Source organism: Danio rerio, chromosome 14 (genome assembly GCF_052040795.2).
Source record: "Danio rerio strain M-AB ecotype USA chromosome 14, GRCz13ab, whole genome shotgun sequence".
In the NCBI taxonomy this organism is placed as follows: Eukaryota; Metazoa; Chordata; class Actinopteri; order Cypriniformes; family Danionidae; genus Danio; species Danio rerio.
Window position 1 is genome coordinate 48,737,501 of NC_141034.1, and position 27,931 is coordinate 48,765,431.

Genomic DNA, 27,931 nt, shown 5'->3' on the forward strand with positions numbered 1-27,931 from the left:
AATAAATGTAGCACCTATTGGAGTAGTACATGTTTGTGATTTCAGACATAGCTAATGTTTTGCTGTTTTTGTATAAGCTGTGTAAAATTATGTAAGCTTCTAAATCACTTCCTGGCCACTTGAGGAAATGAGATAATGACATTGAGCAAATGGATTGGATTTAGAGGTTTTTGCAAAAAAAAGCACAAGTAGATTTATCTGGTTTTGACAAAAAAAAACAAAAAAAAAATGACTGATGTTAAAAAAAAATTAAAAACAAAAGAATGGTCTAAAGTGCCATTTAAAAAAAAGTTATTTTATTTACCAGTTAATAACCTCGTCATTACATATAAAATAAAACCTCTGAATTTCTGAAACTTCTGAATTATAGGAGCCTTATAAAAAATACTCATTTACAAGAAAAGAGGTCTGATGGATCTAGAGGGTTTTGCATCTGAACTCTTTAGGACTTAGTAAGCAGGAAAAATGTGTGCAATTTTGATAAGCTGGATTTTTTAGGCTTAATTTGTTATAATTTTTGACAGACTTTAATACTTGTTTTATGTCCAACCAATTAAGCAACAACTGGTCATTTAGAGCAGCAGTAACCAGCAAAATATGCAAGTTTTTGGTTCAGTGGCAGTGTTTACGTTCTACTGCTCAATATGGCTGACTGATAACACATAGTGAAAACACTATCTAGCAACTTCTCTTTTACTGAACTTTTCTGTTATATTGCACGTTGGACGCAATACTGTTATTTTCACTTCAAGCATCGCTCCAAAACACAATCAACTCCTGTGTGTCCACCAGCATCACACAGACTGACAGAAACACTGAGCACGACACAGAAACACTGACAAGCGGAGCGATATAAACAGCGAAGCGTTAACAAAAACATCCACACTCTCCGAACGCTTCTTGTCCGGTCGGATTAAAGAAGCAGAACTGACTATAATTAATGCTATTTATCACAACTTCTTTCATTCAGCTACGAATCACTGCGCAAGCTAACTGAAAGCTAGCGCAGTTGAGAGTCGCTGTTTGTTGACCTTATTAAATTGATGCTGAATCGCTGTCTTGTCTAAATGCGGTAGTCTAGTAAGAAGTTTAAGAAAACTCTCATTATTAGCTTTCAGCATGAGAGTGGGAGGCTCGGATGCAAACACGGCAGCTGTCCAGAAAACCAGCAATCAGTCTTTTTTGTGGCAAAAGTTTGTTATTATGTTGGCCAGCAATCATAATCAGCTGCTGTATATGCACTAAATACTATCAAGTGCACATGTGTGGGTGAAGTGATGGAGTGAAATGTTTTCTCAGAGGCGTGTGCGAACATTTGACAGTCAACCATTTGACAGTCAAAGTATCAGTATGTTAGTTTAAACGTGCAGTAGGTGATCATCTTCGGATTTTTTGTTGTGCTGATTGTAAGTTTCTTCACTTTTCATTATTAATGATTAAAGTAAATGATCTAAATGTATTCATATTTATTTTTTATTTTGGGTAGGGCGTAAGACTAAAAAATGTTCTAATTTAAATTTGTCATGCCGATAATTTCAATAATTCTGATAAGTAGCCCAAACTGTCTAGCCACCTTTCCACTGCACACGACAATCAACAGTCCAGAAGTCAGTAAGTTTATAAAGGAGAGTAGTCTGGAAGCTGTGTGGAGTTTTGATCATCTCCTTATGTTAAAAATTCGGATTCGATTCGAGCTGCAGATCCGTTAAAATATTTGAACTCCTGTGACTAGACTGTATGCGACCGGCCGACTGGATGTGATGTATACCAGTGTTGAAATAACCACACTGAAATAACCACAGACACATTTTCTTTTAAACATCATTTATTAACCAAACATAGTAAGTTTACATACACTTACCAATTTCCATTTCTCAGCACCAAACCTGTTTAAATCTCAAACAAAGCCATTTATACAGATGTTTCCTGCCTTCACTTAGGAGCAGCCATTTTTGCATGACATCATCAGGGTCACAACCCCTTGATCAGAGAATAAAAATCACAGTTTTGTTGTTTAAATTTGTATTGGTTATTTGTTGTGTTGTATTTTGAGTTTTGTATGCAGATTCATTTACTTGCATTAATTTATACTTGTGTTTAATCTCTTTTATTTATTTTTTGTCTACATGCTAACCTAAACCTGTAAAATGGTTGAACCCATGGGCGGGGCCAATACTATAAAATGGCCCCAAACCTGCACAAGCCTGTGTACACATTGTAAATATTGCATAGTTCTTTTTTTTTATTGCTATTTTGTCACTTTCACCTTTTTTGCTGGATTGTTGTCTTCACTTTGTGATAAATAAATCACTCTTCACTTTCATCAGCGGCTTCTGTGGCACTTTTTGCCTCCATCCGCCCGGTCAATCATAACAAGTATGCTCTTCAAATTTGCTTCAATTGAGCGTCAAATTCTCTTCACAATAGATGTGGATTTGCATCATTGGGCAGGGCTTCTGTCTGCCCGGTGACTCTAACTTTGTTGCTAACATGGATTTTAATGAGAGAATAGCTGTGCTTTATGTGCTTTAGGAAGGCACAGGAATGGTTCAGTCCACTAAATGCTTTTAGAGGTGCTGGATGATTGAGGCTTTCAGTAGTGCTTCCTTCGAGCCCAGTTTGATGAACTGTTGTTCGATGTTTCAAGAGGAATTCTCTTCAGGACACCAAAAACAGGAGTTACGTTATAATCACACCCCTACAAGAGAAAGCTCTTGATTGGTTAACCTGGCGTGAATGTCCGCTGAAGTTAAGATTTTTTTTAACTCGAGCGATTCCAGCGAGCGATTTAAGCTCATCAAACGTGCGAATTGCGTCATTCGCACTGCCTCATTCACAGGCATTACTTCGCAGAATGTCTATTCGCGTCTTTGCATTGACTTAACATGCAAATCACTCTTGCTTGATGCTTCTTTCGAGTCTGGTGTGAGCACAGCATGAAGCTGTGATCAAAACGAATAGCTATTGGCTAATTTTTAAGAAGGGGAGGAGTTACCCTGTCCTACCCTTTCTTCATCTTTCGGTTGAGATTAAATCAAACAAAGAATTAGAAATGCACGTTTGAAAGCGCTTCACGTGAACAAAGCAGACAGTGTTTCATTCTGATGAGTTCAGTGTTTAAAAGCAGCACACAGCATATTCCTCTTATTTATATTCCGCACTTCACAGAGTGCTGAATACATCCTGCCCATCACTAATAAATCAGTCATTGTTTCCTAGAGAGGGGGGATTAGACGTGTACCGGAGGCTTATCGTCGCAGATTTGTTTACCGGAACACTCCGGCAGCTCGACACTGCCTGATTTGAGCGTTAGGAGAGCATGGCCAATCTCAGCAAATGATCTCTGAACTCAGTCTGATTCAAATCGGCTGCTGATTATGAAAGCAGAAAAAGCATTCTGCATGCCAGAGCGTGTATATGCGTAATCTGCAGAGCTAATCCTCTTGATGGGGACAAAATGTGTGTCTGTTGCCGCTCTTTTCTGTTTAATGAAGAGCGGTCGAGTTAGAGGAGTGTTCCGAAATCGGGATTTAATGGAGTTTTAATGAGTGTTTACATGAAATATGTTCAAATGTTTGATTTAATTGCCTACCTTTTTATGATTTGAGTCTTTGTAAACAATTAAAAGTCTGGCAAATTGAGATCTGCGTCTTGGCAGCATGTGTCAAAGTCATGCTAAACTTGGACGCGGTGCATGTGTGTACGTCTGGCCTGCCTGGAGGGCCTCTCGAGGGTGTGTTCACGCGCCCGGAAAAAGCATTTCACTTCTCACTGTTGCTGACAGCAATTGTGAAATGTGTTGGGTGAGCGGTGCATTCATCAAAATTAATAGTGCACGCTTGAGCACGGGTGGATGAAAGAAAGGAGAAACAGGTCACAGATTTCACACCCAAAGGCACAGTAAGTGATAGCTGGGTCCATGAGGGATCTGAGATCAGCAGGTTCCTGTTGTTCTTTACCAGCATCTGGCATTTGTAAAGTTTCAGATGGAATGCATGGAGCGTTCTTATAGCACTTCTGCAGAAAATAAATAGAGTTGTCATTTTTTATTATGCAAAAAAATGCTGTATCATTATAACTTGAATATTTTTTTAAATGCTTTATTCCTGTAAGGGCAACCTGAGTTTTAAGAAACCAGAAACTGATCATACATATCTGAAATACAGATTTTATGTGACAAATAAAAATATATTCTCTCTATTTTTTTAGATGTAAATTAAGTTTGTCCTTACTAAATAGCAAAAGAATAATAATTATTTGGGATGTGATGATTCACCTGACTCACGATTCGATACAATTCACGATACTAATCTCACGATTCAAGATACTAATCATAGAATTCACGATACTAATCTCACGATTCATGATACCAATCAAACAATTCACGATACTAATCTCACGATTCAAGATACTAATCATACAATTCACGATACTAATCTCACGATTCATGATACTAATCATACAATTCACGATACTAATCCCACGATTCAAGATACTAATCATACAATTCCAGATACTAATCTCACAATTCACAATACTAATCATAAAATTCACGATACTAATCTCACGATTCAAGATACTAATCATACAATTTACGATTTAGTCACAATTAACAAAATTTAATTTAACAAAATTATTTTAAACTAATTTAAGTCCTAAAAGCCCTTTATTTTTTTTTCTTAAATGCTTCAAATTTTTGCTTAATAATATATTTTCTACTATAACTAATTTGCTATTTTAAAAACAACCCTAAAAAAGAATAACTTTCAAACTAAACTTGCACTCCAGTCTTTATTCTGTGAGTATTTCAAAGAGTGCACTATAAAGGGTTAAATCCATCCTAGAAAAATAGTTTTTCTTTTCCCAAAAGTCTACAGCTTCTCTCTGAAACAATATTAATAGTATATTTGAAATACAGATTTTATGTAGCAAACAAAAATGTATTTTCATTTTTGTAGATATAAATTCTGCATGTCGTCACTGAATAGAAAAAAAAATCATAAAACCGTCTAAATCTAAAGAAATTTAGATAGACTGTAGATTTTTTGGCAACTTATCTTGTGATTACTTTCTGGGTAAAGGCACTATATTATTTAGGACAAAATTGTGTACTCTAATCATGTACTTTGATGCTTCCTGGAATATTTTGATAATAAATAATACAAATAAAATGTATTGACAAAAATAAAAAACATATATATATATATATATATATATATATATATATATATATATATATATATATATATATATATATATATATATATATATATATACAATGAATGAAAGCAGATTGGTGGTCAACCAGTAGGTTTAGATGTTTTTGATTGTCAGTTTCACTTTTAATATTATATTTATATACATTATTTTTTTTAAATACTTTTAGCAGTAAATTATTTGTACTATTATTTGAATTATTTATATAAAAAAAAAAATCCAGGAAGCATCAATGTATAGGATCAGAGTACAGAATTTTATTGTTTTTATATTTAAATAATGTACCCAAGATTTTATAGATTTTGTACCCAAATAATAAAGTGCCTTTATCCAGAAAGTAATCACAAGATAAGTTGTCATACATACATACATACATACATACATACATACATACATACATACATACATACATACATACATACGTACATACATACGTACTTACATACATACATACACACACATGATTAAGGAAAGAACCATACATGGTAACATCATTGACATTGAGTATGTTTACATGGACATTAATAATCCAATTTTAATACGATTCAGACAATACTCTGATTAAGAGTCTACCAGTGATTGTTTTAAATTAATTTAATCTGATTAAGGTCATAATTGATTTAAACAGAAATTGAATGAACACATGTTGAGAATGCTGATTTTAGTGGCATTATTGAGGCGCACTACAGACATGTAAACACCTTACTCAAACTATTACCGTCATGTAGGATTTTCACAGCATTTTGCAACAGTATAGTCCATACATACATTACATTCAACTTTGAAACTGAATAGCGTGGTCATGCAATGACGTTACAAAATTATATGCTATAACATGTAAAACAGGATGATGAAAGGAACCTTCAAAAAGCAACTCAAGTGAACACCTTAATCGGTCACACTTTACAATAAGGTTCATTAGTTAATGTTAATTAATGCATTTACTAACATGAACAAACAATGAACAATGCATTTACTGTACTACTGTATTTGTTCATGTTAGTTAACGTTAGTTAATGAAAATACAGTAGTTCATTGTTAGTTCATGTTAACTCATGGTGCATTAACTAATGTTGACAAGCATGGACTTGGTTGTTAATAAAGCATTAGTAAATGTCCAATTAGGATTAATAAATGCAGTACATGTGTTGTTCATGATTAGTTCATGTTAGTAAATGCATTAACTAATGAACCTTATTGTAAAGTGTTACCCCTTAATCATAGTATTGTCTTATTCAGACTGAGGCAAATAATTCCATTACTGATGTTTATGTAAACGCAGTCACTGACTGCAATATATACATATAATTTATTTACTTATTTTTTATTCATTGTAATAATAAACACTCCAGGCTTTTTCCCGTGCACATTTTAACAAGTGCCCTCAGGGATTAAGGGTTAAATCCATTCTATAGAATTCCACTTTTTCTGTTCCCAAAAGTCTACAGCTTCTCTCTGGCTCTGCTGCTCATAACCTGAAACAAAAACGTAAAAGTTCAACGTAAAAGTTCATTTTTAGAAAGATCAGAGAAGATTATCCGGCCTGTGCCACCTCACACTGAGAAACAGAATGGCAGATATGATACGAGTGTGCTATAAGCCATTTCAAAGTGTTCTTCATGATTATAGTGGGAGACAATCCCTGTGAGAAAGCGTCTTTTCCTTTCTCTTTCCAAACGGATTGGCTGAGTGAACATCTGAAGAGCAGTGCAGATGAAACCACGACCATCTAGGTGACTTAAGAAGCAGGAAAAAAATAGAAAAGATTGCCCAAGATCATAGAAAATTGTCATATCGCACACAGCCTTTAAAAATACCTGTGTACCGTTTGCTGCTTCTTCTTTATTCAGCTATTTTGGCCTGGTTTGAGTGCCTTTCTCACTTAGCAATTTAATGTGAAATGCCATCAGATGATTATTTGGAAGGCTTAAAGGAGAAAAACTTTTGGCGACTCCTTTGAGGATTTCAGTGGCTTGGCTTTAGATTTGCTCAAGAATATGGCAATTAGAAGTTATTAGTGGATAATCGCTTGAGTCAGGCTGGAGTAAAACCAGCTATTGACCCACTACCCCAACCTACCAAATTACTCCATCTAAACAGCCTCAGAGTAGATGAGATGCCCAAATAAATAATTGGCACTCTGAAAAGCGTGCAATTTTTTTCACCGCCGCCCTTATATGACCATAAAGTGGCAGACGCAGGCACTTCCTCCCACACGCATCTTTAACGGCTGCCTGGTCTCTGTGTGAGAGCGAGGTATGGTCGTTTCCGTTCTGCCGGTGATGCAAGAAACGTGCCTCTTCAAGTCAAAATCAGTAATTAACAGCAACCTGCTCATGTGCCACAGAAGGACCAGCGTCCTTGAGATTTCTGTGCCATGTGTGCGAAGAAAAAAAGAGGAAGGAGATGCTTATTAGCCGTTTCATTAGCGTGCTGCTCGCTTGCTCCCAGATGTTTCGGCTGTGATTAAGACCTGATCCATTTCACAGAGTCTTTTTTTTTTAGCTGAATCTTACTCACATTATCCAGGCAATATGAATAAATAGATACATATGCATGTGTCTGTTTAGCTGACACTATTCATCATATATATACATATTTTTTTATCCATATAGTCTACCTGACCAAAAGTCTTGTTGCCTATCCAAGTTTTAGGAACAACAAATAATAACTTGACTTCTAGTTGATCATTTGGTATCAGAAGTGGCTTACATAAAAGGCAAAGGCCTCTAGATTACGTTATTTTATCAAAATAAAATATCATGCCTCGATTATTAATTATTTAATGAGGACATAAGGACTGACTTTACTTAGACAAAAGTCTTGTCACTCAACAGAAATAATGTCATGGTGCAGTGAAAAAAGAGTGAATATTGTGTATGACTCCAATGAGCTTGGAGGACTGCATCCATACATCTCTGCAATGACTCAAATAACTTATTAAAAACATCATCTGGAATGGCAAAGAAAACATTCCTGCAGGACTCCCAGAGTTCATCAAGATTTCAAGATTATGTCTGATTATCAAGATTATGTCTGGTGACTGGGTTGGCCAATTATGGAGCACATTGATCTTCTTTGCTTATTTTATGAATATATAACAATAATAAATAGACAAATGGCAAAAATGGGCACTTGAATGCATATACAGTACAGCACTTCTTTCAGTATTTTAATAGCTTAATAACCAATGGGGCTAATAAAATGGTTATTTTAAAATATCTAATTTAATGTAAACTTTGTTATCCATGCTTATTATTTTAAGTAATATGGCTACTTGCACTTTGAAAGTGAAATAAAGCCTAAGCAGGCTTTATTTACTATATTATAACCTGTGTTTTAGTACTTTGAACAATGCATTGAGATTTATCTTAATGTGTTTGTGTGTGTGTGAAAACATGCAAATTAGCATTAATTATTTGCCAAATGATGTTTTACAGGGCAAGGAAATTTTCACAGCATGTCTGATAATAATTTTTCTTCTGGAGAAAGTCTTATTTGTTTTATTTCGGCTAGAATATAAGCAGTTTTTTTTAAACCATTTTAGGGACAAAATTATTTGCCTCTTTAAGCTATTCTTTTTTTTCAATCTTTTTTCTTTCTCTTGTCTATAGAACAAACCATCATTATACATTAACTTGCCTAATTACCCTAACCTGCCTTGTTAACCTAAATAACCTAGTTAAGCTTTTAAAGGTCACTTTAAGCTGTATAGAAGTGTCTTTAAAATATCTAGTCAAATATTATGTACTGTCATAGCGGCAAAAATAAAATAAATCAATTATTAGAAATGAGTTAGTAAAACTATTATGTTTAGAAATGTGTTGAAAAAATCTGCTCTCCGTTAAACAGAAATTGAGTAAAAAAAAAAAAGGGGGGGGGGGGGGGGGCTAATAATTCAGGGGGGTAATAATTCTAACTTTAACTGTATATTGTATATAGTTTGCATTACTAATGAGGTGTACTTATATGATATTTGGTCATTTAACGGGACAGTTCACTCAAAACAAAACAAAAAAATTGTCATCATTCACTGGACTCAAATTACGTTGATTTTTTTTCTGTTGAACACAAAATAAGTTGTTTTGAAAAATACTAGAAACATAACCATTAACTTCCATAGTATTTGTCTTTACAACTATGGGAGTCAATGGTTGCAGGTTTCTGACATTTTCCAAATAACCTTTTTTCTTTGTTAACATAAAAATGAGTCTCATATTGATTTGTAAAGACTTGAGAGTGAGTAAATAGTGACTTTTTTTTTTTTTTTTTTCAACTTTTGGGGTAAACATGGCCTTTAATATCTTGGTACATTAGTATTCAAAAACCAGGTAAAAAAAAGGAATGGGGGAAAAATGGTGTTGTTGTGTTTTTTTACCCTCCCAATGGTCATTTCTATTCAGAATATGTGATAGAATTATCTATAGGCTATAGGCTGAATTAAATTACAAATATGTGATGTTTGCAACCCAGGTTCATTGTGGATATGTACCCAGGTCTGTGAGGCCACTGTGTACACTTTTTGATGATCTCACATTTCTTTTATATGTACCATTTGTGCATCATGAATAACATGGAGATATGGCATTATACCTCCCTAAAGTGTTTTTTTTACTATCAGCTAGATGTAGCTCTGGGTACATTTTTCACGGTCTCCAGAAATGTAGACCTGGGTATGTATCCACAGTGAGCCTGTGTTGGATGTTTGTGTCACCAAACATCACTCACCTCATCTGATATTGGTTTAAAAACCAGATTCAAACTCAAACTATTAGTCGTAGTGTTGCTGTTTCGATTAACCAAATAATCTGACAGAAAAAAAATCAAATCATGGTATCCAGTGATACTGGATTTATTTACTGTGCCTTTAGAAAACCATCATAAACACTATTTATCACACAGCTTGAAATTTCAAATAACTTTTCCAGCCTTTGAAATGTTTTTGTAGCCTTTTCTTAGCCTTCACTTTTCTACAACTTTATCCCGAAGGTCTTTTGAAAGCAGGGCGTAATATAAGTAAAGGTACAGCACAGATTTTCACAGGGTATGATGATTTTCTGTAAGCACTGTAAATTAATCTCTGTATGTCATGTATGTCATAGATGGACATTTTATAGGTTTCAAACATTGCACATGCTCCACATTCATTGGCTTTTTAAAATCATTTGGCAAGGATTCATATCAAAAGGTGCATTTTCTCAATTGCATTAATCTTGTTAAACTTCCCAGCACATGAGTTAATATTTTATGATAGTCAATGAGTATATAACAATAATACATGGACAAATGGCAGAAATGGGCACTTTAATGCATATACAGCACTTCTTTCAGTATTTCATTAGCTTGATAACAAATGGGGCTTTTAAAATGATTATTTTAAAATATCTAATCCAACGTACACTTTATTATTCATGCATACTATATGAAGTAATATGGCTACTTGCACTTTGAGAGTAAAATAATGCCTTAACTGCCTTTACACTATTAATGCCTGTGTTGTAGTACTTTGAGCAATGCTTTGAGATTTATCTTAATGTGTGTGGCAAAACATGCAAATGAGCATTAATAATCAAATCTCTTCACATATACTGTACTGTATAGTGTGCATCACTAATGAAGTGTACTTATATGTACTTATGTGATTTCTTTGTTTTTTATTAACGATCGGTTATTATGCTTACCCTCAAGTCATTCCAAACCTTTATAAGATTGTTTGTTTGTTCTGTTGAACACAAAATGAGTTGCTTTGAAAAATGCTGGAAACATGTAACCATTGGCTTCCATAGTATTTGTCTTTCTTACTATGGTGTGACATTTGGTCATTTAAAGGGACAGTTCACCCAAAACCAAAAAATGTTTTCACCATTCACTGGACACAGACTTGTATACATTTTTTTATATATATATATATATATATATATATATATATATATATATATATATATATATATATATATATATATATATATATATATATATATATATTTTTTTTTTTTTTTTTTTTTTTTTTTTTTTTTGTGAACATAAAATAAGTTATTTTGAAAAATGCTGGAAACCGTTGACTTCAATAGTATTTGTTTTTCCTTCTATGGAAGTCAATGGTTTTAGGTTTCTAACATTTGTTAACAGAAAAATGAGTCTCATAAAGGTTATTTTACTTTAAACAAAATTAGAAATATGTGATTTTTGTGTCAATGACCATCACTCACCCTATCTGCTTTTGGTTTCATAAACAGATTCAAACTCATGCCATTGGTCAGTGTTGTTGTGGTGATTAACCAAAAATTGTGTTGTTCTGAATGTTCTGAATTCTGAAAACCCTATACACATTTCTGGAGATCTCAAATTATGTAGCTAGAGCTTTGTATGGCTGCATTTCGTCTTTAAAACGAATGTTACGGGGCGGTAAGACGTTGTTCCTTTTCACACTTACCAGCTGACTGCTAACCTCCTCATGGATGGCTTTTCCACTGTTGCTTGTTTGTGCAGTAGCTCACTGCGTACGTCGGCAGACTTGAGAATTGGAGTGGAGTTGACCGCAATGACAGGGTTTGAGTATGGCGAAGAATGATTTCTGCTGGCAGGTAAGACAAAAACAAAAGCCAAAAAAGTAGTCAATCGGTGCTTTTTAAAACACAATCAATTGGGTTTCGGGAAGGAGGAGGGTGGGTCAGTCTATTAGTCAGTCAGTTGACAGCAGCCTCTGGTGGATTACCTGAGAAGAGCAGGCGAGAATGGCAATCGCGAGAGAAATTTGAGATCTCAAAAAGCAAACACAGAAGCCTCTGGTGAATTTGTGAAAATAAAAACTGCAAAAAAAAAACAAAACAAAAAAAACATAGCTCCTGGGACGTATTTTGTGATCACCAGAAATGTATATAGGGCTACATTTTCAGAATGAGCCTGGGTTGGAAGAATCAAATCTTGTTATCCAGTAATGCCATTAATTTCAAGAAGAGTATTTTTCTGAGTTGCATCAATCATGTTAAACTCACCACAGATGAATCATGTGTACTGAATATGCTTTCAAGGACGTGTCCATACAGTGCATGTTAGGTAAATAAATATCACATGCAGAACAAAATCATCTCAATATTAGCTTTGCAATGTAGATGAACATTAAATACTGAACCAGGTTAAGGAATTCGAAGACTCTAGATGACTGCTTTGATCTAAACCATACTAACTATTTTATGATATGTAACAGCTTCTCTGGATTAAAGTTTTACTAATATGCTCTCATTCCTTACCAAAAACAGTCTGAAAATTTTTAGCTAGTCGGTGAACTTGTGACTTGGAGTGGAGTTGACCCGTTGACAGGGTTCGAGTTTGGCGAAGAACGATTTCAGAAAGCAGGTGAGATAAAAACAAAAGCCAAAACATAGTCAATCGGTGCTTTTTAAAACACTAACAGTTAGGTTTCGGGAATGGAGAGGGTGGGTCAGTCAATTATGTGATGTAACAGCTACTGTAGATTAAAGTTTTATTTATATGCTCTCTTTCCTCACCAAAAAAAGTCAGAAAATTTTTAGCTAGAGCTACGTATGGCTGCATTTTGTCGTTAAAACGAATGCCATGGGGCACTATAAAATCTTTTTCGTGTTACCAGCTGACCGCTTACCTCTGTATGGACGGCTTTTCCACTAGTTACTAGTTTGTCCAGAAGCTCACCGTGTACATCGGTGGACTTGTGACTTGGAGTTGAGTTGACCCGTTGACAGGGTTTGAGTTTGCCGAAGAAAGAATTCAGAAAGCAGTTGAGACAAAAACAAAAGCCAAAACACAGTCAATCAGTGCTTTTTAAAACACTATCAGTTTGGTTTAGGGAAGGAGGAGGGTAGGTCAGTCGAGCCGTCAGTCAGTGGACAGCAGTCTCTGGTGGATTTACCCGAGAAGAGCAGGGGAGAATGGCAATCGCGAAAAATTTGAGATCTCAAAAAACAAACACAGCAAAAAATGCAAAAAAAAAAATAATAATAATAATAATAATAATAAATGAAAAAAACAAAAACAAAACGTAGCTCCTGGGGTGTATTTTGTGATCTCCAGAAATGTATATAGGGCTATATTTTCAGAATGAGCCTGGGTTGGAAGAAACAAATTGTGTTATCCAGTAATGCTGTTTTGTGTCTCTATTTATGTAATGGATTGGCATTTTACAGGTTTCAAATATTGCACATGCTGTAAATACATTAGCTTTTAAAATCCTTTATTTCAAGAAGTAGATTTTTCTGAGTTGCATCAATCATGTTAAACTTCACCACACATGAGTCGTGTACTGAGTATGCTTTCAAGGACGTGTCCATAAAGTGCATGCTAGGTAAATAAATATCACAAGCAGAACAAACTCGTTTCAATATTTGCTTTGCAATGTAGATGAACATTAAATACTGAACCAGGTTAAGGAATTCGAAGACTCTAGATGACAGCTTTGATCTAAACCATAATGACTATTTTTTTCATATGTAACAGCTTCTCTGGATTAAAGTTTTATTAATATGCTCTCATTCTTTAACAAAAAAAAGTCTGAAAATCTAATTAAAACTGGATATTTTATGAGGAACAGAAGGAGCTGCGAATTTGTCCGATTTCTTTGTTTCCTCCGTGACGGAGGCAGCATTAAAGAGATGCAGAATCACAGCGAGAAAATAAAAAAGGCAAATGAATCATTTTAATCTGAAGCGTATAAAAGCAGGCCTGTCTCGGGGCTGTTTGTGCAGTGGAGAGGTTAGTCACAGCTGATGTGAAGTGGGAGCTCCCTGGGACGTTTATTTGATCACTTCTTCATTTCTGCTATTTGTTTATTGTTGGAGTACCCACTGGGTTACCACCCCGAGCACTACCAGCATTCGTTCACAACAGGCAAAAAAAAAAAAAAAACTGTTTTGCAGAAATGTATAATTAATCAGGCATATGATGTTCTCTTTTTTATTTGTTTTTCCTTTGTAATTTTTTATGTATTAGTTTTGCTGTTATGATGCTACTGAGACATAAACCCCAAACTGTGCCTTAGTTCAATCCAAAATTAAAATTCTGTGATCATTTCTGTGAACGTCATTTCAAACTAAACCTGGGTAGAACATAAAAAAAGTGAAAAGCCACTTCATCAAAATGAAAGAGATAATTTATTAAATATACAGCGGGAGATAGGAAGATTTTGGCTATTAAAGACTACAGATGCCCTATTGAAATTGTTGGTCACACTTTATAATGTTTCATTAGTTAATGTATGGTAATATACACTCACGGGCCACCTTACTAGTACCTTGTTTGACCTTCTTTTGCCATCAGAACTGCCCTAATCCTTCGTGGAACAGCTTCAACATGGGTACTGGAAATATTCCCTAGAGATTTTCTACTATACTGACATGGCATCATGGAGTGGCTGCAGATATGTCGGCTGCACATCCATGATGCCAATATCCTGTTCCACCACTTTCCAAAGGTCCTCAATTGGATTGAGATCAGATGACTCAGGAGCAGGCGGCAACCTCCTGCTCTCCCTCAAGAAGCCAATACGGAAGTAACTAAAACTGCAATTAATCCGAAATTCCGCTAGTCCTGGCTGCTCCTGGCTCCAAAACAGAGCAAATTTCGAATGAGCCCACTGTTAGAATGGCCAACTTTACAGCAGAAAAAAAAGGTTTTACAGCCTGGTACAAAAAAAGATTTTGGTTAATACAGCTAATATTACCCTTCATGACAACTGTGAGGGGGTGAATTTTTTTATAACTCATCTGTTTCCTTTATATTAAGTTATATTAATTTTGCATAATTAAGGGCGTGGCCAATTGAGTGACAGCTAGGTCTCACTGGTCGCCGTCACGTCACCTCAGCTGAATCCTGCAGATTAGCCACTGAACTCGGCATATTTATCGTATTTCTGTGTTGTTTTATGTGGCTTTACACAGTCAACTGCCTTTTGGACTTGTTTCCTACAATTATTAGATGGCTTGGCATGCTGAGTGCACTTAATTGTGCTCACAAACCATTCACGTGGCCTAAAGTCTAAAGTTATATACTTATATACAATCTCTATACATGTATTTGTTTTATTTAAGATCATTTATCGTTTTTATTTATATTTAGAGCTGTAATGCACTCCAGAATCTGATGGATTGATTAGCTGTAGGCTCTAGAACAGTCATCTGAAGCGTGGTCATACACTGTTATGCTGGATTTCATCAATAGTCTTACATTAACTAACACAGACTATATCTGAAGTGTTTGGAAGTAATTTGCGTTTTCCTCCTGTTGAAAAGAACAATGTTTAGTGGCTCAATGTATTACAGCAGTGTTTTTAAAAGTCTAAACACTTTATTGATATAGTATACAACCAAGCACAAGTGGTCAGAATACAAACGAGTCACAGGTGATAAAGTATTAAGCGTTCTCCCAAAGTAAAGTGTGTCTGAGCCAGGTCCAAGCAAACTGTCTGTAGGTGTCTGTAGCTCCGCTCACTCTCCGCCTCTTTGCCCTTGTTTGGTATCCCGCCGTGGGTGTGATGACGCGCGAACAAAATGGCGACGGTTGGCCGCGCCTACTTGTGGCTTCTTTTGCGCTCTTTAGAAACCTATGGGTGACGTCACGGATACTACGTCCATATATTTTACAGTCTATGCTCTGGAGGCCTTTTTAGTACAGTGAACTCATTGTCATGTTCAAGAAACAAGTCTGAGATGATTTGCGCTTTATGGCATGGCATGTTATTCTGCTGGAAGTAGCTATCAAATGGATACACTATGGTCATAAAGGGATGGACATAGTCAGCACCAATACTGAGGCTGTGGCATTGACACAATGTTCAATTAGTACTAATAGGCCCAAACTGTACCAAGAAAATATCCCCTCACCATTACACCACCACCAGACTAAATCAAGGCTGGATAAATCCATCCTCTTATGTTGTTGAAGCCAAATTCTGACCCTACCATCTGAATGTTGCACAGAAATTGAGACTCATCAGATCAGGCAATGTTTTTCCAATCTTCTATTGTCCAATTTTGGTGAGCCTGTGTGAATTGTAGCCTCAGTTTCCGGTTCTTAGCTGACAGAAGTGGCACCTGGTGTGGTCTTCTTCTGCTGTAGCCCATCTGCCTCAAGGTTGGAGGTGTTGTGCGTTCAGAGATGCTCTTCTGCATACCCTGGATTTAACGAGTGCTTATTTGAGTTACTGTTGCCTTTCAATAAGCTCGAACAAGTCTGGCCTTTCTCCTCTGACCTCTGGCATCAACAAGGCATTTGCGCCCACAGAACTGCCGCTCACTGGATATTTTCTCTTTTTCGGACCATTTTCTATAAACCCTAGAGATGGTTGTGTGTGAAAATCCCGGTAGACCAGCAGTTTCTGAAATACTCAGATCAGTCTGTTTGGCACCAACAACCAAGCCACATTCAAAGTCACTTCAATCACATTTCTTCCCCATTCTGATGCTTGGTTTGCAGATCGTCTTCACCATGTCTACATGCCTTAATGCATTGAGTTGATGCCATGCGATTGGCTGATTAGAAATTTGTGTTAACAAGCAATTGAACAGGTGTACCTAATAAAGTGGTTTTTGTATTTACTAACACTAACTATTAGTGAACAATACTTGTTATTAATTGTTAATTAGTCATCAACAAAGAATGAAAATACAATCAATAGGCACAATATACATGCGTTTATAAGTCAAGAATACCAGCTGTGTTTAGCTGTATTTATTAAAACAATTAAACTGCTTTATAATATATAGTTAAAGCCTAACAAATAATGAAATAAATTTGCTAATGCATTTTAGATGATTCCTAATGTGCAGCTATTATAAAGGACCCCGAAATGTAATTATTTAATACATTTTTTAACAGTTTTGTACAATCCATTGACTCCAAAATGCTAAAAAGACATCTGGCGGCCTACATTTACCACATTTCCCAATAACCACTGCAATCTGTGAATCTACAAAAGCCAGAGTGCCGCCCATACAGTGAATTTGCAGCTGTAGCTGTGCATCTGAGCACGTCTACTGAATGATTTATGGCAGGAAAGCAGCATGATGCCGTCATTTTTCACTGTCTCCCATCAGCCATTTAGGAAAGGCACAGTGGGCTTGAAGAGGCATCCTGTTGTAAAATGTGATCTGAGTCACCTATATTTTTAATGATTGTGAGTAAATCCACATGTGATTTATGGAGTCCCACCGGCTGTGAGCAGGTTGGCAGGCGAGGGAGAAGTCTCGTTCCTCGGGCCGTCATTTACTGTACAGTATCTGGCAAAATGGCTCTAGTGAATGTATGCATATATACTCTAAGTGGAATTGCTTTGGGGAACGAATAATAGATGAGGAGGTAAATGTGTCTCTCCCGCGTGAAAACTCCAGAGTGCGTTGAGTAAATAATTTGTGCAAAAAAAAAAAAGCTCTCTATTCCACTTTAAACCACTTAAATCAGTTGTAAATCCCACAGTTAAAGCTTTTCTAACACCATATTGGCACTCACAGCTGGGGTCTTCATGACACAATGTGGGTATACAGATTATAATGTACAAGTAGAGCAATCATGGCTGTAAAAAAGGTATTAAGATATTGAATTTGGTATTGAGATATATATTAAGCTAAAGGAATTAGGTTATTTCAGTTTTGATACATCGTTAAAAGATTGGTCTTCCAAATTAATTTTCTCAATACAGGCTCATTGTGGATATGTACCCGTGTCTACATTTGCGGAGAACGAGAATTGTGTAGCCATGGCTGCATTTCGTCTTTAAAATAAAAGGTACAAGGTGGTGTGATGCTCCTAACAGCTTTTGTTCATTTTCACGCTCCCGCCAGCCACATATCTCTGTATGGAGGGTTTTTATGCTGTTACAAGTTTGCTTAGTAGCTCACCATGTACGCTGATTTCAGTTTGATGAAAAAAGGTTCCAGAAACCAGGTAAAACAAAAGCAGAAAGGGATGAATAAATAAACGAAAACGTGGGGAAATCAAGAGGCTGTGGCAGCTTTTCTTTTTCTAGACTGCTTTTGAAAACACTATCGGTTGAGTTTAGGGACGGGGTATGTGGGTCCGTTGATTGGGGTTTAGTTTAGTTTAGTTTATTAATGTTCCCAAACACAGCATTTAGGGGGAAAATGACTACAGACTATTTGAAAATTCTGTTACTCTGAAATTTCTTTAATTAATATTCATGTCAAATCAGGGACTAAGCTGTAGAAAAGTGAATGGATGGATGGATGGATGGATGGATGGATGAATGGATGGATGGATGGATGGATGGATGGATGGATGGATGGATGGATAAATGGATGGATGGATGGATGGATGGATGGATGAATGGATGGATATTCATGTGTTTGAGTAAAATTATTAAATTAATAAAATATATATTTTTTTAATTTGTGAAAGTCTAATAACATTTTGTATCAACATTATTGTTTTATATTATACATTTAATGTATTAATGCTTTAATATTTAAGAAATCTCATCCACAGTTTCAAGAAATGCCATCAAATATTTATGTAATAACCCTTTTGTATAAATTGTAAATAAAAATGAGAATTCACAAGTTATTACTTATTTCATGTAGATAACTATGCATTTAAATACATCAAATATTGATGCTAAAAATATTGTGAAATGCTAATATTGTGATACATTTTTACAATTGATAACATAACTTATATGGGCTTAATTTTTTGCTTTAAATTATATACTTTTATAGTTTTGTGGAAAATGTGATGCACTATCTTCTGAATAGAAGCTTAAAATCTAGAAACAAGAGGATAAGACACATCTAAAGCTATATGCATAATTTTATTTATTTAATTTTTTTTTTTTTTAGAAATACCGAACTGTGTGAATTTGTGTTCATCAAATATCTTGGAAATGTGTATCACAATTTCTACAAAATATTGATCAGAATATCATCAGTAAGAACTTTTATCAATAATTGAAAACTAATATTTGACCAGTAAATCATCATTGTAGAGTTATTTCTGAAGAATCATGTGGATCTGAATAATGGGTCATAATGTGTTTTATTTTAATGTACAATTCACTCTATTAATAAGCCATTAGCTAAAACTATTAGCCATGAACTAAGACTATTAGCTTATACTACTAATTAGGTTGTTAATAGTTAGGGCTTAGATACTGGGTAGCAATAGGGGTCATACTTTATAAGTACAGTCACACTTTATTTTTGATGGTCCATTTGAGTATTAGTAGACTGTCTGCTTAATATCTGTTGATACTGCTCCTTCAACAGACATTTAACTGACTATAAGAAATTTTGCAAGTACATGTCAACACTAACCCTAACCCCAACCTTAACCCCAGCCTAAGAGTCCACTTATAATCTAATGAGAATTAGTTGGCATGTTAATACAATGTAACTAAATTCAACAAACAGACCCTCAAAATAAAGTGTGACCATAAGTACTAATAAACAGTTAACATTTTAATAAAAGGCAGGTAATAAGCCAGTGGTTAATGTTAATTGTGGATTCTTAACACAACTCTAAACAGAAGTGTTGTTGTGTGCTGAACTTACTTTAATCATTTATTTAATAATATATTTTAAAATACATTAAAATAGTATAAGTCAACCTGGTCCAGAGATACTTATTAGAAATAATAAATAAATAAAAATGTAATTATTCAAAATGTTTGGTAACACTTTAGTTACATTAGATGTGTTTAGGTCGCAATCCACCGTATTAACAAACCAATAACTAACACCACTAGCTTAATACACTACTAAGTAGCTGTTTATTAATACTTAGTGAGGTAGAAGATGTGTTAAGGTTTTTTTGGTAGGATTAGGGATGCAGAATAAGATCATACTTTATCACTACTAATGAACAGTTAATATCTTAATAATAAGCAGGTAACGAGCCAGTAGTTAATAGTATGAATTGTGACCAAAACATTGTGTTACCAAAATGATTTTGTATTTATAGCAATAGTTGTCAAGTTAGGTGAAAAGATACACCACAATATTTCAGTTCCACACCTTATATTCTAGACTAGGAGACAAAGTTTGAGCCTGTAACTGTGTGAAGAGTCACGAGGAGAAAAATGGGGCCAACGATTGTACCTAAGCAGTATCCATACAGCTGCCATAGTGACTAGTGCTTCCACTCCACCATCCATCACCTGGTAGCAGCAGGCGAGCCACAAATAAGAAGCCACTCACTCCCATAATTCCAGCACACTACCTGACAAGCCGGAGATTTCCAATCTGCCTCAGGGGCAGGGGAACAAATCCATTCCCCCACTGTCAAGCCATCCAGACAGAGAGAGCGCAGCACTGGGAGACAGTAGACTGCATTTGGTCCCATAACTACTGGCTCAAAGGAGTGTGCAGAGAGTATCAGAAGAGGGAGACAGTCTATCAGCTAGAGTCAAACTGACTGCGGTTCACACTAAAAACATTGATATTTGCACTGTAAAAAGCGATTAGATGACTTTAAAAAAAGACTAAACTCATCGCCTTATATAGTCAAATAAGCAAACTATGTGCATAATTTTAAAAGTTAAGTCAGTGGGTTTACTGACTTTTTAAAAGTGAAATATACTTGTTGCGTATAGAAATAATTTGTGCATTCATCATTTTTATGGACAGAATTTCTGTGCGCAGCCTCGGGCAGGATTTGACCACAGGATTCATCTCTGTTATTTGCAAACGATGTTGTTTGGTTGGCTTTATCGAACATGGAGCTTCAGCGTGCATTGGGACAGTTTGCTGCATAGTGTGACACGGCTGGGATGAGAAATAGCACCTCCAATTCCAAGGCCATGGTGCTCCACCGGAAAAAGATTGGCAACGCGGTCGATGTAACAGTCCGTTGTGGCAAAGAATGAGCTGAGCCAAAAGGCAAAGCTCTCGATTTACCGGACAATCTACATTCCTACTTTCACTTATGGTCATGAGCTTTGGGTCATGACCAAAAGAACAAGATCCCAGATACAAGCAGGATGGCAGGGCACACCCTTATAGATAGGGTGAGGAGCTCTGTCACTCGAGAGGAGATTGAGTATAGAGCCGCTGCTCCTCCAAATCGAGAGAAGTCAGCTGAGGAGGCTCGGGCATCTGTTTCAGAACCCTTCTGGATTCCCACCACCTCTGGAGGGGCTGGTTGAAGTGTCTGGGGAGAAGGAAGTCTGGGGTTTTCTGCTGAGACTGCTGCCCCCGTGATCCGGCCCCGTAAAAATGGATGAAAATATATGAATGACCATACAATTTTGAAACTATCCTTTGTTTTATATCATCAAATTAGAAAAAATAAATAAATAAATACAAATTTTAAATTACCACTAATCTGAGGTGTTTATTATTGTAACAGTAAGTTGAGTAACAACAGACTTGATGATCCACATGCAGTTTTTGTAAAGAATAATTAGGCAGGCAATGCTTAAACAGGTACAAACTGGAGCATGAGGGTAATCCAAAGAGTGTTATCAAAAACAGGCAAATGGTCAGGACAGAACAAGACTCAGCAATGTGTATGTCACAGTGAGGTGTATAAATAGTCCTAGTCATTAGTCCTTAAAACATCAGCTGTGTGTAATCAGGGAGAGAACTGGAACTGGTGTGTGTGTGAGGTGCATGATGAGATCTGTAGTTCATATCAGTGGCAGATGTGTAGTTCTCCAGTAATCTGCTACTGCTCGATTGCTGGTGATCACAGCACTAATACAGTGTTCATGGGAGGCACAGTCAATTTGACAGTTTTGTAACTTCTAGCCAGCATTTTCAGTCTTACATATTTTTTTTTCGAAAATCATGAAAACACTATCGTGGAGTTAGTCTATAATTTAAACAAATATGAATGCAAAAAAGTGGTAATCTACCATTCATTGCTCTATAAATTTACCAAACCATGATGCCTTCTGCTGCTGAGAAACCCAGAAATGTGAAATGCCTCCATAAGTGCAGAGTCTTCTTTCCTATGGACATGAAAGATATGTATAAACCACAGCTCTAAAAACCGTTGCTCACAGTGAGTAGAAAGCATTATTATACACCTGTCAGTCAAAACACATTCCTGTCAATAAAAATTGCCTTGGTTTTCTTTCATATGATGAGTCAAAAAAGACAAGCACCAAAAACATGTCAGGACAAACAGGGAAAAATAGCTTTGTAATGTTTATTGGATAAATAAGACTCAGTGATGTGTATCCCACAGTGAGGTGTATAAATATTCCTAGTCATTAGTCCTTAAAACATCAGCTGTGTGTAATCAGGGAGAGAACCGGAACTGGTGTGTATGTGAAATGCAGAATGGGATCTGTAGTTCATTTTAGTGGCAAATATATAGTTCTCCAGCGATCTGCAACTGCTAGATTGCTGGCGATCACAACACTAATGTAGTATCTATGGAAAGGAAGGTCAATTTTACATTGTTGACACTTCTGGCTAGCATTATCAGTCTCACATATTTTCTTTTTCTTCTTTGAAAGTCATAAAAACACTATTGTGGAGTTTATAATTTAAACAAATATGAATGCAAAAAAGTGGTACTCAACCATTTTCTGCTCTATAAATTTACTCAACCATGATGCCTTCTGCTGCTGAGAAACCCAAAAATGTGAAACGCCTCAATAGGTGCAGTCTCCTTTCCTATGGACATAAAAGATCTGTGTAAAACGCGGCTCTAAAAACCATTGCACACAATGAGTAGAAAGCATTATTATACACCTGTCAGTCAAAACACATTTCTGCCAGTAAATGGCCCAGGTTTTCTTTCATATGGTGTAAAACAAACAGTCGAAAACAGACAAATGGTAAAGATAAGCAGAAAAGAATGTAAAACTTTGCAAGGATAAAAAAAGGCAGGACAAACAGGGAAAAATGCTTCATAACGTTCATTGAAAAAAAACAAGACTCATCAATGTGTATATCAAAGTGAGGTGCATAAATAGCCCTAGTCATTAGTCCTTAAAACATCAGCTGTGTGTAATCTGGGAGAGAACTGGAACTGGTGTGTGTGTGAAGTGCGTGATAGGATCTGTAGTTCATGTCAGTGGCAGATGTGTGATTCTCCAGCGATCTGCAACTGCTGGATCGCTGGTGTCTATGGGACGTACAGTCAATTTGACAATGTTGTCACTTCTAGCATCATCTGTCTCACATGTTTTATTTATTTTATTATTTTCGTGGACTGATTCTTTTTTAATTTAAACAAATATTAATACATTTAGGCCCAGTTTCACAAACAGTGCTTAGATTAAGCCTGGACTAGGCCTTCGATAAATTAGCTATTTAAGCCACATTTATAGAATGGCCATAGAAAAATATATTACTGGTGTGCACCTGGAAACAAAAAAAAAATTACATTGACATATTTTAAGACATCTCACTGCAAGTTATTTAGAGTTAAGACAGCTGAAACATGCAATGTAATCTTGACTACCCTTAACCTTGTTTGTGAAACCGGGGGGAAATGTGGTAATCTATCATTCACTGCTCTATAAATTTACCCAACCATGATGACTTCTGCTGCTGAGAAACTCAGAAAATGTGAAATGTCTCCATAAGTGCAGAGTCTCCTTTCCTATGGACATGAAAGATCTGTGTTCCGGGGCTTTAAAAACCATTGCTCACAATGAGTAGAAAGCATTATTATACACCTGTCAGTCAAAACACATTTCTGCCAGTAAATGGCCCAGGTATTCTCCCATATGGCATAATTGAAACACATTTGCATGCAGAACAATTGTTCTGTTGTAGTGTGGAGCCAGCCTGGGGATTTTAAGTGCTCCAATATAGAGAATCTAAACACATTTCCTGTTTGATGCTAACAGTTTCTATTCTAACATGCTGTATTTAATTACTGACTTCCAGTTTAATTAATCTACTTTCTGTTCTTTCTCTTTCTCTCCCCGCTGCTTGGGCGACAATGATGTTGGTCACAAAAGGTGAGTAACACCCATTTTTAATCAGCACGTATGTACAATATGAGCTCTCCAGATCCACTTTACGATAACACTACGATAAGAAAAAAAAAAGTCATTTCAACAGTTCCAATTAATATTTTGACATATTTTCCGTCCAAGATGTTCAAATATCTGTCTGAGACTTGGCATTGCTTGGATTTGAGCTTATGTAAATGACTCTGCAGGCTTGACTCTGAATGGGCTGCTGAAAGTGAATGCGTGTGTGTACATCTGTGTTCGTGTGCTGCGTTGAACTGAAAGGATGATGGCATTTCAATCTCCTCAACCTTCATGAAAAGATATTCGTCCTTCGTCTTTTTTTTCGCTCTCTCTCTATCTCTCTTTTCTCTTTTTGCCGCTTGATTGGCAGCTCTGGTACATAGAGTTGGGTCTGGTCTTTCAGTTGCCATGGAAACTGCCCTCTCGTCTGACTGCAACCACGCTTGTGGACGGCATCTCTGGCAACTCTGATACTCACTGCATATAAAGATTAATAAATAAACCTGAGAGAGAGAGAGAGAGAGAGAGAGAGAGAGAGAGAGGTGTGTGTGTGTGCAATTGTGAATGCTGTGAAGGAGTTGCTATATGAAGCAATCTAAAACAAGTCAAACATGAAGACCAAAGATAAAGTTATGTAGTCTTAGGCCCTGTTCGCACTAATAAGTTTTAGTTTTAAAATGCATAACTTTTTTTTTATAGTTACGCCTTCTGTCCACACTACCCCAGATTTTTCGAGCCCAGAAAACGGAGCGTTTTGAAAACAGTGAAGAGGCCTTTAGGTTTTAAAATGCTCTGTGTCAGTGTGGGGACAATGGAGACATCTGAAAACAGAGGCGTGGCTGCCGACATTTGCGCCACCTGATTGGGGCTTTTTCCTCAAATTCAAGTACACAAGGTTCAGTCTTGCATCATTTCCTTGTAAGTTCCACCCTCTTCGAATGATATCACTCGATTGAATGAGGGTTATCAGTGATTATCAGCTAATAGATATGGGCCAATAGAGGCCTTTTGCACCAACTGGTAGGTTCAGAAAGCTGTTGTCATCCATCCACATGGTTAATCAGCTATACTAATGGAGAAGACTCCACATCTGTTTTTACGTTACTGTGACGTTTGGGTTTAAGGTTAGGGTAGGGGTAGGCGTTAATAAAATACAGTTAATGGGAAATTTAATAAACAACATAAATAATTCTCATGGTTAATTGGCTATAGAGAAGATTCCAGATCCAGATCTGTTTTACATTATTGTGATGATTGTGTTTAGAGTTGGGGTAGGGGTAGACGTTAAAAATACAATTAATGAAAAATTTCATAAATAAAATAAATAATTCTTGTTAACTTCCGGCCACAACTGTATGTGTTGTATAGCTGATTAACCATGTGGATAAATGCATACAGCCTTCTGAGCCTACATTTAAGCGCAGAAGGCCCCTATTGGCCCATATCTATCAGCTGATAATCACTGATAATGCCCATTTAATCGAGTGATAACATTCAAATCAGCTGCAAGTTCAGACTTCGCAATTTTAATATGAAAAACAAACTCCCGAGGACACATCTAGTAAATTTTCAAAGGAACTTTATCATATCTTTTTATATATCTTCAGTGTACTTTATAACTTTCTTAACAATACAAACATGAGTTAAGGAACTTTCTATTTCCATTATGATAATAACAATTTAACAGACATAAAAAGTGTTAAGGCATCGTGTAGCTAGCTTTGACTGTCATCTTCACTGTATGCATATTACAAAACAGAGCCTATAAGTGCCTTTTCATTTACACTCACATATATGAAACATACCCTGTCTCTTTTGCTGAATATCAGTTTTAATAATTATTAATGGCATTCAATGATAAAATAAGTTTATACCATATACAGACCCTATATTTTTTTAAAATGTTTTTGTGATTTGTTTTGCAAGAATAATGACAAATAATAAATTTGCAGATTTAATATATATATATATATATATATATATATATATATATATATATATATATATATATATATATATATATATATATATATATATATATATATATGCTTATTTGTTTTATTTTGGCTAGAATAAAAGTAGTTTTTATTTTTTTTTTCAATACTTGATACTCGAACTTGCCTAATTACCCTAACCTGCCTAGTTCACCTTATTAACCTAGTTAAGCCTTTAAATGTCACTTTAAGCTGTATAGAAGTCTCTTGAAAGATATCAAGTAAAATATTATTTGCTGTCATCATGACAAATTGGGGAAAAAAAATAAACAGGGGCGCTAATAATACAGGGGGGCTAATAATTCTGACTTCAGCTGTTTATATATATATATATATATTAAAATCTGTAAATCTGTATAAGTTTTTATACAGATTTACTTTATAAATAAGTAAATTGATAACATTTTCATTATAGTCTTAATTGTTGTATTTTGGCTAGAATAAAAGCAGTTATTAATTTGTTTGAACACAATTTTAAGGACAAATTATAAGCCTCTTTAAGCTAAATTGTTTTTCAATAGTCTACAGAACAGTAGTCTATGGGTTTCCAATGAGGGCTGAGCCGGCATAGCTGATCCTCTATGCCGGCTCAGCATCGTGTTGTCTATTGGCCATTGAAGATGGATGATGGCTTCGTCTATCGGACCAACCCTAACAGATACACACCTGTAAACGCAACAGTGCAAAAAAAGAGAAACATCTTTTTCTCACCCTTCAATTGTTTCTTTCTTATGTTGAACATAAAATGCCAGCACCCATTGACTTCCATAGTATTTTTTTTTTTCTATTATAGAAGTCAATGTTTTCCAGCATCCAGCATTCTTCAAAATATCTTGTTTTGTGTTCAACAGAAAAAAGAAAGTCATACAAGTTTAAAACTACATGATGTAATATTAATTTTTGGTGAAATATCCCTTTAAGGTTCTTATTCTTTCTTAGAAAAATCTGCAAAAACTTTCACTGAGCCATTTTCAAAATGGTTTCAATGTGCTACTGCTAATGTTGTGTCGCACAAATGAACTGTAACTGTTGGGGTTCAACTTTTCCAAGAATGGTTAAAAGAGCAGTTTGCTCAATAATGAAATTGCAGTCATTTGCTCATACTGTATGAAAGCCAATTTCTGCCACAAGATGAAAAAAAAGTTAGAAAGGCAGTTGTGGCTTTTTATCTAAAAAATAAAAAATAAAAAATAAAAAAAATGAATTGAAACATTTGTACTTGGATATTTGTTTTCTGGAAAGACCTGCAGCAGTTCACTGTATTTTCTGGACACCATTTTTGTCAGAGCATAACAATTTCACTTGTTCGGCTTTTTATGGAGCCAACAGTTCACCCACACAGACAACTGCACGAAACCTGAGGTCTTCTTAAAGCAGACATGTTGTCAAAAATGTGAATTCTCAGTCTTGTTGCATAGATCAGCTCCAGGACTACATTTTGGAGAGCTCATAAGCCACCGTTGGCAGAAAGCCTGATCATGTAATATGCACTGCTGCTTTCCATTCATCGACTTCCAAATGACCAAGCAGCATCTATAGGAGTTTAGAATCTACTACAAGTCTGAACACTTGCTTACTCAACACTCTGCAATTTTGATCAAGTCCAGTGCTTGCATAATTTTTTTTAGATAGGCTGGAATGCTGTGGAGCTACACAGAAATCCTCAGCTTCATTTGTGTTTTGAAGTTTTAAGAGTTGCAAAATGTCAATTTGCTGATTCTCTAATTAAATATATTTCTGACAGGGTAACCATGTTTGTGTTTTCAATACAAATATTCTGTACATTGTACACAAAAATGCC

The 27,931-nt window shown here is 35.7% G+C and overlaps 1 protein-coding gene across 8 annotated transcripts in view; it reads left to right on the forward strand.

Moving 5' to 3' along the window:
• Positions 1-27,931, forward strand: part of si:ch211-170a17.1 — an 830,126-nt gene that overhangs the window by 683,999 nt on the left and 118,196 nt on the right. For 2 of the 8 annotated variants that reach the window (XR_015507870.1, XR_015507872.1), the window contains exon 5: positions 24,119-25,422. The exons of the other annotated variants lie outside the window; for them this stretch is intronic. The gene's annotated coding sequence lies outside the window, so the exon portion shown is untranslated. Of the gene's footprint in view, positions 1-24,118; positions 25,423-27,931 lie in introns of those variants that run through there. 8 annotated transcript variants of the gene reach the window in all.